Raw genomic sequence first — 13,090 nt, 5'->3', positions numbered from 1 at the left:
ATTCTACTTTTATTATGAGTGCTACTGTTACTGTTGGTGATTCTGTTATTGTAAGTGCTACTGTTACTGTGAGTGATACTGTTACTGTGGGTGGTACTGTTATTGTGGGTGGTACTGTTATTGTGGGTGCTACCGCTACTGTGGGTTATACTGTTTATGTAAGTACTACTGTTCTTGTGGGTGCTACTGTTACTGTGGGTGCCACTGTTGTTATGAGTGCTTCTGTTACTTTTGGTGATTCTGTTATTGTAGGTGCTACTGTTACTGTGGGTGCTCCCGTTATTGAGGGTGCTACGGTTATTGTAGATACTTCCGTTATTGTGGCTGCTACTGTTATTGTAAATGCTGTTGTTATTGTGGGTACTTCCGTTTCTGCAAGAGCTACTGTTATTGTAGGTGCTAAATTTATTGTGCCTGCTAGTATTATTGTGGGTGCTACTGTCACTCTGGGTGCTACTGTTATAGTAAGTGCTACTGTTATTGTGGGTGGTCCTGTTATTGAGGGTGCTACTGTTATGGTGGGTGCTACGGTTATTGTGGGTGCTTCTGTTTCTGAGGGTGCTACTGCTGTTGTAGGTACTTCTGTTAATGTGGCTGCTACTGTTATTTTAATTGCTACTGTTATTGCGGGTGCTTCTGTTTCTGTAGTAGCTACTGTCATTGTAGGTGCTAAATTTGTTCATGCTTCTGTTATTGTGGGTGTTACTGCTATTGTGGGTGCTATTGTTATTATTAGTGCTACTTTTACTGTTGCTGATTCTGTTATTGTAGGTTCTACTGTTATTGTGAGTACTATTGTTACTGTGGGTGCTTTTATTATTATCAGTGCTACTGTTACTGTTGGTGATTCTGTTATTAGAGGTGCTCCTGTTATTGTGGGTGCTCCTGGTTTTATGAGTGCTACTGTTGGTGGTACTGTCATTGTAGGAGCTCCTGCTATTGTAGGTGTTACTGTTATTGTGGATTCTATTGTTATTGTGGGTGCTTCTGTTATTGTAGGTGCTACTGTTATTGTGGGTGCTATTGTTATTGTGAGTGCTACTGTTATCGTGGGTGCTATTGTTATTGTAAGTGCTACTGTTTTTGTGGGTGCTATTGTTATTGTGAGTGCTACTGTCATCGTGTGTGCTACTGTTATTGTAGATGCTTCTGTTATTGTGATTGCTACTCTTCTTATAAGTACTACTGTTATTGTGGGTTCTTCTCTTTCTGTAGGAGCTACTGTTATTGTAGGTGCTAAATTTATTATTCTTGCTACTGGTATTGTTGGTTCTACTGTCACTGTGCTTGCTACTGTTATTTTGGGTGCTACTGTTATTGTGGATGCTACAGTTACTGTGGGTGCTATTCTTTTTATGTTGCTTCTGTTACTGTTGCTGATTCTTTTTTATGGGTGCTGCTGTTACTGTGGGAGCTACTGTTGTTATAGGTTTTTCTGTTATTGAGGATGTTACTGTTATTGTAGCTGCTGCTGTTATTGAGGATGTTACTGTTATTGCAGGTGCTACTGTTATTGTTATTGAGGGTGCTTCTGTTGCTGTAGGTGCCACTGTTATTGTGCGTGCTATTGTTATTTTGGGTGCTACTGTTATTTTGCGTGCATCTGTTACTGTGGGTGCTGCTCATATTGTGGGTGCTTATGTTACTGTGGGTGCTGCTGTTATTGTAGGTGCTGTTGTTATTGTTATTGTGGTTGCTTCTGTTGCTGTGGGTGCTACTGTTACTGTGTGTGCTACTGTTGTTGTGGGTTCTATTGTTATTGTTTTTGTGGGTGCTACTGTTATTGTTATTGAGGGCGCTACTGTTATTGTAATTGAGGGTGCTTCTGTTGCTGTGGGTGCTACTGTTATTTTGGATGCTACTGTTTTTGTGGGTGCATATGGTACTGTGGGCGGTGCTGATATTGTGGGTGCTTCTCTTACTGTTGGTTCTACTGTTATTGTGGATGCTTCTGTTATTTTAGGTGCTAAATTTATTATGGGTGCTACTGTTATTGTTGGTGCTTCTATTATTATGGGTGCTTCTGTTGCTGTGGGTGCTACTGTTATTGTTGATGCTACTTTTATTTAGGGAGCTTCTGTTGCTGTGGTTGCTACTGTTATTGTGGGTTCTACTGTTAATGTGGGTTCTTCTGTTGCTGTGGGTGCTCCAGTTATTTTTGGTGCTTTTGTTATTTAGGGAGATTCTGCTGCTGTGGGTGCTACTGTTGTTGTGGGTGCTGCTATTATTGTAGATGCTAAATTAATTGTGGGTGCTACTGGTATTACGGGTACATCTGTTACTGTTTGCGCTGCTCATATTGTGGTTCTTCTGTTACTGTGGGTGCTACTGTTATTATTTAGAGAAATGCTACAAGCTAAGTCAATGATTACATAGTGGATTGGAGGGGGACTCATCTTGAAAGACAGCTCTCGCCTACACAGCCGTCCCTGCGGGTGATGTCTTTAGAGGCTGTCGTATGCAATCCCTCAAGGGCTAGAAATTAATTTATTATGAGTTTAATTACCCCTAGGGGGTGTTATGTCAGTATCTTCATTACTGAATACTGATTGGATCCATTGAATCCTATACTCACGTGTGTGGGCTAGTAAGCTTGTATATCACCGTGGTATATGGCAGTCTGTTCAGCGTACATAGTTCTCAACTGCGCAGTCAATGGAATCATCACACGCTAAAGAGACTTACCTGGGTTTCTGTATCGGACCCTTACACCCGGATATTATTGTCTGCATTGAAGAATAGTGTCTTTGAGAATGTCCACATCTTCCACAGTCGAGGAATACTCACACTGGTACACTATGTTCCACAAGGTTTGTCTTTCGTGGTAATGTCATTAAAGAAGCTGAACAAACTTCTTAGTAATATATTTATAGTTATTATGGAGATTGTCTGCGGTACAGCAATGCACAATTCACTTCCTTTGTTCGTTCTTACCGTCAAGTGGTCTTTGCTACACCATTATATATTGCAACCTAGCCGGCGCCGTCTCCGTCTACCCCGAGCTTTCCGCCACACAAAAGAAGTGCCGACAAAACATATTTCTCCTGCTTGCCAAACTTCCACTATGAAGCAATGCTTGATTCTTGCAGTCTTAAGCATAGACACCAATGTACATCTACAACATGGTAATAAAGTGGGTACAGGACTTTCCTTAACTGTCCTGCTAAGGCAAGAGATTGATTGTCTATTATTAAACTACACTACTTGCAACACCGGTCTCTTGCAAAAAGTCGTATAACCGTGACACATGCTCGTAGTGCATCTGGAAACAATTAAAGTGCTGATGCAGAAATGCAGAAGCAAGACGCCATCAGCCCCTCTGCAGGGCTGAAAGAGGCTGAAAGGGGCTGAAGGGGGCTCATACCCCCCTCCTGGAGAAAATTTCTCCACACTGGGGGACGGCGGAGGTTCACTGCAGGTGAACTATTCATCACTTAACATTAATTTGATTTTCTCACTCGCCACCACTGCTGCTTGTCTTTTCTGAACAGCTTTAGTCTGTTTTCTGGAGAATTACTAATTTTGTTTTCAACACTGTGCAATTATAACGACACTAATTTATCTATTGTCCGCTTATTCACTACACCTTTGCTCAAAACATCAACCGTCCTGATGCTTCCATTTGCATCAGGGTATATGGTCACAATTTTTCCAAGAGGCCATTAGGACCTCGGACCATCATTGTCAATAATCACTGTCACCAGGTCTTAAGGACTTATGATTTTCAGGAAAGCCAGTTCCATAGAAGTGTTCTCTCAATGAGGTGAGATAGTCTTCTCGCCAAATTTTCTCCCAACGTTCAATCACTTTATTAAGGTGTTTGAATTTACGTCTGAGTTGCTCAGGTTCGAAATAAATAGGATCCTCTATGATTTTTGTATCATACATGGGAGGAACAGGTTCGAGTCTTCTGCCATGGAGTAAATGAGATGGACTTAACACTTCTAAATTGTCCAGATCATCGGTAACATAAGTCACAACTGCACGAAATTCTTCTAAGTCGATTTTCTGACGATGAAGAGTCTTCCTTAAACAAAGTTTTACGATGCCAATCATTCTTTCATAAAATCCGCCATGCCGTGGAGAATTTTTTTTTATATTTTATTTAAAACTTTATATATATATAGGTACATATATATATAGATACATATATATATATATATAGGTACATATATATATAGATACACATATATATAGGTACATATATATATAGGTACATATATATATAGGTACATATATATATAGGTACATATAACAATATGTAACATTAACACTGGTGATGCAATAAACATTCACTACACAATCTACTGAATAAGCACACATATAAGCACATTAAAATAAACTTAACACAACCTACAGACTGCTTCTACGTACGTTGTTTCACAAGTGCACAAGTACACAAGGGTTCATGGATATAACTCATTATTGCTTACACTCCCCCCCCCCACCAATGAATACATACTACATTCCCTTGTTCACTTAAAATTCAAAAATGACTTGAACAAGGACATCAATAACACAATATATAAACACATAACAATCCAGGCAACACCGGACACTATACTATATACAAGTTTTTAAAACACATAGTTCAAGAAGGAATAAAGGTATAATAATAAAGGCCACAAAATGGCTATAAACAAAACTCCTAAATTACAACCTCAACACAATAATAATGCATCAAGCTTAATGACAATCACCCATAATACAACTCGCAACAAATTACACAAAACCTACAAGTGCATTAATAAGAAACCTGTGCTGCAACACAGTTGACCCATCATCCCTCCCCCACTCACACAACACAGTTGACCCATCATCCCTCCCCCACTCACACAACACAGTTGACCCATCATCCCTCCCCCCACTCACACAACACAGTTGACCCATCATCCCTCCCCCACTCACACAACACAGTTGACCCATCATCCCTCCCCCACTCACACAACACAGTTGTCCCTTCATCCCTCCCCCCACTCACACAACACAGTTGACCCATCATCCCTCCCCCCACTCACACAACACAGTTGACCCATCATCCCTCCCCGCACTCACACAACACAGTTGATCCATCATCCCTCCCCCCACTCACACAACACAGTTGATCCATCATCCCTCCCCCCACTCACACAACACAGGTGACCCATCATCCCTCCCCCCACTCACACAACACAGTTGATCCATCATCCCTCCCCTCACTCACACAACACAGTTGACCCATCATCCCTCCCCTCACTCACACAACACAGTTGACCCATCATCCCTCCCCTCACTCACACAACACAGTTGACCAATCATCCCTCCCCCCACTCACACAACACAGTTGACCCATCATCCCTCCCCCCACTCACACAACACAGTTGACCCATCATCCCTCCCCCCACTCACACAACACAGTTGACCCATCATCCCTCCCCCCACTCACACAACACAGTTGACCCATCATCCCTCCCCCCACTCACACAACACAGTTGACCCATCATCCCTCCCCCCACTCACACAACACAGTTGACCCATCATCCCTCCCCCCACTCACACAACACAGTTGACCCATCATCCCTCCCCCCACACACACAACACAGTTGACCCATCATCCCTCCCCCCACTCACCCAACACAGTTGACCCATCATCCCTCCCCCCACTCACACAACACAGTTGACCCATCATCCCTCCCCCCACTCACCCAACACAGTTGACCCATCATCCCTCCCCCCACTCACACAACACAGTTGACCCATCATCCCTCCCCCCACTCACACAACACAGTTGACCCATCATCCCTCCCCCCACTCACACAACACAGTTGACCCATCATCCCTCCCCCCACTCACCCAACACAGTTGACCCATCATCCCTCCCCCCACTCACACAACACAGTTGACCCATCATCCCTCCCCCCACTCACCCAACACAGTTGACCCATCATCCCTCCCCCCACTCACACAACACAGTTGACCCATCATCCCTCCCTCCACTCACACAACACAGTTGACCCATCATCCCTCCCTCCACTCACACAACACAGTTGACCCATCATCCCTCCCCCCACTCACACAACACAGGTGACCCATCATCCCTCCCCCCACTCACACAACACAGGTGACCCATCATCCCTCCCCCCACTCACACACACATTGAAAACGAACCCCATCACCAATCTGAATAATCATGACATTAATTATCCTCAATTTAGGAATATCATGACACATGTCACTTGAGGAAAGATTATTTACAACCATGGATGGTACAGGACTACTAAAAACACAATACCTTAAATAAGACTAACACAATGTGAATATTACATTTCAAAACACACGTATACAACTACCAATAAAATTGGTATTACCGTTAATGACTTAAACTTATTACACATTAATTGCCCCCCCCCCTTCACCCCGAAATAATATGACCGTTATCACCAACTTGTTGACTTACATCCTACCTTGGCATATATGAATAAACATAAGTGGTAATTATATAAGTATTGGTGAAACAGTAGCACCAAAGACACAGTACACTTAATAACAAATATTAACATAAGGGAAACATGACCAAGTCTTACACATTGACACTTAAACCAGGTTAAGATACACTTCCAGTGCTTAACAAGTCCAGGAACATTGCCACAATGAAGTTCAACCAATCCTTAATCATAACAGCGTATCTAAGTTGCACGCAGACAGCCACAACTGTGCATGTGCCGTTACACATCCCATACGCACAGGTTCATACACATTCGCACGTTACATTATTCCAACTCTCTCGCCACACTAAAGTCGCGCACATTCTTTGCAATTGTCCAACCCCAAGGAGGCGACCCCGTTTTTACCCCAGACATCACAATCCTACAGTAGCCTTTACCATCCCTACCCTGCCCCTCCCACCTGATTTACAAATCTAATAAAACCTCTAACGTAAGTTCTCTATATCCCTCTGAGAAAGCCCGCTCCCACCTTCTCCCATAAATTTCCCTGTTACGGCACAACATTTTATAAAACGTAGCCGCTAAAACCCGCCTCTTCACCTCACTAACCCCTTTCCCCCTCATTCCCCACGATATGTATATATGATCTACCATAATGAATAATTTTGGTGGTGGCTGCCACAACCTGGCCAGTACGACTGTAAAGTTAATAAATATTATATTCTAAAAATAATATAATGTGAAAATTTCATGTTTCCAGGAATCAATCCGTTCGCTCCCGGATCTCCCCTTCCCCACTTACCTAGGGTCGGCGGTGGCTTCCCCGGATCAGTGTTTCCAGGAGTCCACTTGGAGAATTAGGAGGAATGTATCTCCAACGACAACTGCGTTGATTCAGCATCTGTTGTACTTCTGGTTGATCAAAGATCTTGCTTATATAAGGAGCACCAGCAACAACGTTCGTTGCATTAGCTGAAATCATCAGTCTGGGATATCCCCTTCTGGCTGCAAACCGTCTGAATAATTTGATAAAGGTTTCAGCAGACATGTCAGTGGCTACTTCTAAATGTACTGCTCTAGTTGTAGCACAAGTGAACAAACAGATGTACACCTTGATGGGAACTTTGTCAACTGTTTTGGTTAAAATTATTGGTCCAGCGGAATCTACACCTGTCACCTCAAATGGAGTGACATGACAAACTCTTTCAGAGGGATATGGAGGTGGACCTGGATACTGACATACTCGCATATCGTAGTGACGACAAGTAATACAGTCCCTTATTTGTTTTTTCACACTTTGTCGACCTTGAGGTATCCAGTAGGATTGTCGTATATGACAAAGTGTGTCAGCTGCCCCACCATGTAACACGTTACTGTGGGCGTTTTGCACAATCAGTTTTGTTAGCCAATGATTCTTGGGGATCAATATTGGATGTATGGTTTCTTTATGTAGTGAAGAATTATGAATTCTTCCTCGACATCTTATAATCTTTTCTGAGTGGAGATAAAGTCCTAAAGAATTAATCATGACAGGTTTCTTTGTGGATTTATCTTGTGTTTTTAGAAATTTATACTCAGTAGAGAAAACATCTCTCTGTATTAGTATCACCCAGTACTTAAGGGTGAACGTTCAAAACATTCATAATTAGGTTTTATTCCTTTTATGAATTTAAAGACAAGAGTTGTAACTCTTAAGAGTTTACCCAAAGATCAGTATTTAGATCCATCAATGACTATTTCTTTTGTGTCTGCAGCATTTACACAGATTATTTCTGCTGTGTTCAAGGAGACTGTTTCTTCTGGCATAATGTTTGGTCCATGGAACCATAATTTATTATCCACAAATTTCTTAAGTGGGACACCACGTGACAACATGTCAGCTGGGTTCTCTTGGGTAGAGACGTGGAGAAGTGATAGTCAACGGCCATATCACGTTGAACGCACCGCTTCTCGTCCGACCAGGGAAGTTAATTAAGCAACGTTGGGTTTGGTTAGTACTTGGATGGGTGGCCGCCTGGGAACACCAAATGCTGCTGGCATAAAAACTTTTCAAGGTCCCCAGTGGAAATAAGTCACTCTGACTTTTTTGGGTTATCCTAGGTTCTCTACACATATGCTGCTATGTATGATAATTCTATGTAACTGTATTTGTGTATACCTGAATAAACTTACTTACTCTCTTATTTCTGCTACTCTACTCAGTACATAGACCAATTTACTCTTATTATTTCTTAACCACTGAAGAACTGCTTCATTATCACTCCAGATCACGGTTTTTTTTTTCAATAGTAAGATGATCAAGTACTTTGTTGAGATAGACAGCTAATCTTGTACCTACATAGAGTGCTGTCAGTTCCAGTTATGGTACTGTTCTGACCTTCAAGGGTGCAACCATGACACATGCGTGTAGTGCATCTGGAATCAATTAGTGTTGATGCAGAGATGCAGAAGCAAGACGTCATCAGCCCCTCTGGAGGGCTGAGCCCCTCAGAGGGCTGAAAGGGCTGAAAGGGGCTGAAGGGAGCTGATTCCCCCTCCTGGAGAAAATTTTCTCCACAGTTATTGTAGGTGCCACTGTTATTGTCGTTCATTCTGTTACTGAGGGTGCTGCTGTTATTGTTGGTGCTACGTTATTATAGGTGCTTCTGTTGCTGTGAGTGCTACTGTTATTGTTGGTGCTGCCGTTATTTAGGGTGCTTCTGCTGCTGTGGGTGCTACTGTTATTGATGGTGCTACTTTTATTTAGGGAGCTTCTGTTGCTGTGGGTGGTACTGTTATTTAGGGGGCTTCTGTTGTTGTGGGTAATACTTTTATTGTGAGTGCTACTGTTATTGTAGGTGCTACTATTATTATGGGTGTTTCTGTTACTGTGGGTGCTACTGTTATTGTGGGTGCTACTGTTATTGCGGGAGTTACTTTTATTCTATGTGCTACTGTTATTGTTGGTGCTACTGTTGTTTTGGAAGCTTCTCTTGTTGTGGGTGCTACTGTTATTGCGGGAGTTACTTTTACTGTGGGAGCTACTGTTACTGTAGGTGCTACTACTGTTATGGGTGCTTCTGTTGTTGTGGGTGCTTCTCTAGCTGTGGGTGCTACTGTTACTGTGGGTGCTACTGTTATTTTGGGTGCTACTGTTAATGTAGGAGTTACTTTTTTGCATGAGCTTTTGTTGCTGTTGGTGCTACAGTTATTGTGGGCGCTACTGTTATTGCGGGAGTTACTTTTATTGTGTGTGCTACTGTTATTGTAGGTGTTACTGTTATTGTGAATGCTACTGTTACTGCATGTGCTACTGTTATTGTGGCTGCTACTGTTTTTTTTGGGGGGGTGCAAATGTTATTGTGGGTTCTTATGTTTCTGTGGGTGCTACTGTTATTGTGGCTGCTACTGTTTTTTTTTTTGGGGGGTGCAAATGTTATTGTGGGTTCTTATGTTTCTGTGGGTGCTACTGTTATTACTGGTGCTTCTGTTATTCAGAGTGCTAATTTTATTGTGAGTGCTACTGTTATTGTGTGTGTTAGTGTTATTGTGGGTGATGCTGTTATTGTGTGTGCTAGTGTTATTGTGGGTGATACTGTTATTGCGTGTGCTAGTGTTATTGTGTGTGCCACTGTTATTGTGGGTGCTTCTGTTACTGTGGGTGCTACTCTCATTGTAGGTATTACTGTGGGTGCTACTGTCATTGTAGGTACTGTTATTGTAGGTGCTACTGTTATATTGAGTGATACTGTTATTGTGGATTCTACTGTTTTTGTTGGTGCTACTGTTATTGTAGATGCTACTGTTATTGTGGGTGCTACTGTTATTGCAGGTGCTACTGCTATTGTGGGTACTTCTGTTTCTGTAAGAGCTAAATTTATTGCGCCTGCTACTGTTATTACAGGTGCTACTGTTATTGTTGGTGCTACTGTTTCTGAGGTTGCTAGTGTTATTTTGGGTGCTACTGTTACTGTGTCTGCTGCCGTTATTATGAGTGTAACTGTTACTGTTGAGGATTCTGTTATTGTAGGTGCTACTGTTACAGTGGTTGCTACTGTTATTATGGGTTCTACTGTTACTGTTGGTGCTTCTGTTATTGTTGGTGCTACTGTTATTGTGGGTGCTACTCTCATTCACTTTTGATATTGTGGATGAAATGCTACTGCTGACATGGTGTGCTCCTGTTACTGTTGATCTTACTGTTGATGGGTGCTATTGTTAACAATAGTAATTGTCCTGGAATATGCTACTGTTGGTGGTAGTCCACCAGGCGCTGTTATTGGTGCTTTTGTTATTGATGGTGCTTCTGCTGTTGTTGCTGTAGCTATTGCTTTTGCCATTGATTGTTCTACGTTTATTGTTGGCACTCTTTCTGTTATTTTTGTTGTTTCTCCTGTTTCTGTACCTGGTGTTTCTCTTGGTGTTGTTATCGTTGCTATTGTTGTTCTGGTGTTGTTGGTTTGGCTACTGCTATTGTTTTTGCTTCTGATTTTGTTTTTTTCTACTGCTGTTGTTTGTGCTACTGCTTTTGTTCGTGCTACTGCTATTGTTTGTGTTAGTGCTTTTGCTAATGCTGTTATTGGTGGTGCTTATGTTGTTTACGGTGCTACTGTTTAATTTTGTGATAAAGTTGGTGGTGCTACTTTTGTTAGCATTACTGTTGTTGGTGGTGCTACTGCTGTTGGTGGAGCTACATCTTTCGTGGGTGTTAATGATGTAACAGTTGGTGCCACTGCTGTTGGTGGTGCCACTGTTGTTGGTGGTACTACAACTTTTGTGGGTGCCAATGTTAGCAACAGTTGGTGATACAGCTGTCGTTTGTACTACAGCTGTTACTTGTACAACTGTTTCATTGTTGGTGATATACTGTTTTTGTTTATGCCACTGTTGTTGTTGGTGCTACTATTGTTATTGGTATAATGTTGGAGGTGCTACTGTGGTTGTTGCTTTTCTTCTGTTATTGATGGTTCTACTGTTGTTGGTTTTGGTACTGTTGATGATACTACTGTTGTTGGCGGTGGCACTGTTGTTGGTACTAATGTTATTGCTGTTGGGGCTGCTCTTATAGTTGATTCGGCTGCTGTTGTTATTGATGATGCTCCTGTTTCCATGTGCTACAGTTGTTGTTATTGCTGTTGTTGTTAAAGACATATGTCTCTCTTTCTCGGTGTATATTGACAAAGACATGCGTGTCTCTCGGTGTATATTGACAAAGACATCCGTGTCTCTCGGTGTATATTGACAAAGACATGCGTGTCTCTCATTGTATACTAACAAAGACATGCCTGTATCTCGGTGTATATTGACAAAGACATCCGTGTCTCTCGGTGTATATTGACAAAGACATGCGTGTCTCTCATTGTATACTAACAAAGACATGCCTGTATCTCGGTGTATATTGACAAAGACCTGCGTGTCTCTCAGTGTATATTGACAAAGACCTGCGTGTCTCTCAGTGTATAATGGCGAGTGTCAGGTTAGAAGCTCCCAGATGGAAGTAACAGTAGAATTATTAATAGTAGAAATAGAAGCAGTGAAGATATTGGAAGGATTGGATGGAATCAATGGTATAAAATATTGACACCATGGTAAAGGAGACATGGATGTAAAATATACTTGTGTATTGATATAGCTAACTTAGTGGGCGGAATGTTGTTAATAAACGTTCACACAATACCGCATTTGTATTTCATTTTCCATAATATAGATAATATTTTAAACTGGATGTGTTTGATAAGGACGTGATGGCAAGGATCAGCAGGCTTGCTGCAGCCATCCTCTGTTTGATAAGGACGTGATGGCAAGGATCAGCAGGCTTGCTGCAGTCATCCTGTGTTTGATAAGGACGTGATGGCAAGGATCAGCAGGCTTGCTGCAGTCATCCTGTGTTTGATAAGGACGTGATGGCAAGGATCAGCAGGCTTGCTGCAGTCATCCTGTGTTTGATAAGGACGTGAGGGCAAGGATCAGCAGGCTTGCTGCAGTCATCCTGTGTTTGATAAGGACGTGAGGGCAAGGATCAGCAGGCTTGCTGCAGTCATCCTGTGTTTGATAAGGACGTGAGGGCAAGGATCAGCAGGCTTGCTGCAGTCATCCTGTGTTTGATAAGGACGTGATGGCAAGGATCAGCAGGGTTGCTGCAGTCATCCTCTGTTTGATTAAGACGTGATGGCAAGAATCAGCAGGCTTGCTGCAGTCATCCTCTGTTTGATTAAGACGTGATGGCAAGGATCAGCAGGCTTGCTGCAGTCATCCTGTGTTTGATAAGGACGTGATGGAAAGGATCAGCAGGCTTACTGCAGTCATCCTCTGTTTGATAAGGACGTATTGGCAAGGATCAGCAGGCTTACTGCAGTCATCCTCTGTTTGATAAGGACGTATGGGCAAGGATCAGTAGGCTTGCTGCAGTCATCCTCTGTTTGATAAGGACATGATCGCAAGGATCAGCAGGCTTGCTGCAGTCATCCTCTGTTTGATAAGGATGTGATGGCAAGGATCAGCATGCTTGCTGCAGTCAAAAAAATGCTGAGAAATGGGTTTCCAGATAAGTTTATAATTTTATATATAGGGAATACTTAGCTGATAAAAGACAGCAAATCGTCTACACAGCCGCCCCTACAGACGAGGTCTTGAATTGTTGTCATGATCATCTCTCAACGGGCTGTAATAGATCATATTATGTAAAC

At 42.3% G+C, this 13,090-nt stretch overlaps 1 pseudogene; it reads left to right on the top strand.

Annotated features, from left to right (window-relative positions):
* The first annotated feature begins 8,341 nt into the window (after positions 1-8,341).
* LOC128701922 (5S ribosomal RNA) lies at positions 8,342-8,464 on the top strand (annotated as a pseudogene).
* Positions 8,465-13,090: the final 4,626 nt, after the last annotated feature.

This window comes from Cherax quadricarinatus, chromosome 69 (genome assembly GCF_038502225.1).
Source record: "Cherax quadricarinatus isolate ZL_2023a chromosome 69, ASM3850222v1, whole genome shotgun sequence".
In the NCBI taxonomy this organism is placed as follows: Eukaryota; Metazoa; Arthropoda; class Malacostraca; order Decapoda; family Parastacidae; genus Cherax; species Cherax quadricarinatus.
This window is presented reverse-complemented; position numbering and strand designations above follow the sequence as displayed.